The following is a 1047-nucleotide window of genomic DNA, read 5'->3' as shown; positions in this document are numbered from 1 at the left end:
AATGAAAATAAAGAAAAAAGAAAAGAAAAGAACAATTAATCATCAAAAAATACATGAGAAAAGAAACCTCTCGTTCTTGGGATATAACAGCGTGATGATTTTCCAATGTGTTTTCTATGAAAGAGTTAAGAAAACAAAACAACTCTGCCCAAAAAACCCAACCCCCCAAAACCTACAGAATTTGAACAGACTCCAGACAGTGAATGTAACTTTAGTGCAGTGTCATCCACAAAGCTAAAGAAAAATGGAGCATTTTGATTCTAAATTTCAACAGCAGAGGCCTTGATTTTGTAGATTCTTTTTCAGTGTAAAGCATTCAGTTGTCCAGTGACAAAAATCAATAACCTGAGCCATTGCCCTGAAGGCAGAAGATGATAAGGGTTACATACAATCTAATCTTCAGATAAAAGGTGATTTTGCCAGCGATAAAGTACAACATAAGTTTTGGTTATACACCTAATGCTCAGGACCAGGGTTTCTACTGTAATTAATAACTATAAATCACTGTAATACCCTTTAAAAAGAAGCAGAATCTGAATATTTCTGTTTGTTCAAATTATTTCTATTCACTCCCAGTTCTGAATATGGATGAATGTTATTTATTTGCACCTGCTTGGGTCCAAAGTCTCAAAAATGCAAATTCTAACATATGCATGTGCTTTTGTGGTCCCTGTCTTGTACATGACACATCTAATGAGTGTAAGTGAAGTCAGAAGATTTGCCTCTCCATGTGTTATTTGCCCATGCATGACTTGCATGCACACTTTGGATGTTGGCAGATATGCAGGTCCCGGTGCACCAAAGTACACTTGAGATGTCTTAAGGGAAAACCCTTACACTGTTTTCTCTCATCTCTAACATTCATCTTGGCCTGTGCTGCCTACTTTAGAAATACTTGCATTTATTAGCATACACATTTAAAGTATAATAACAGGTTCAATGTTATACAATACAAGATTATTGAGATTTTGTTTCAAGTTATAATAATTATTTTAATTTATAAAAAGTTGCATTTAGATATTAGAGTTTTCTGTTTTTCCTGTCTAA

The sequence above is a fragment of the Mauremys mutica genome, chromosome 2, assembly GCF_020497125.1.
Source record: "Mauremys mutica isolate MM-2020 ecotype Southern chromosome 2, ASM2049712v1, whole genome shotgun sequence".
NCBI classification, from domain to species: domain Eukaryota; kingdom Metazoa; phylum Chordata; order Testudines; family Geoemydidae; genus Mauremys; species Mauremys mutica.
Note: the sequence above shows the minus strand (reverse complement) of the source record.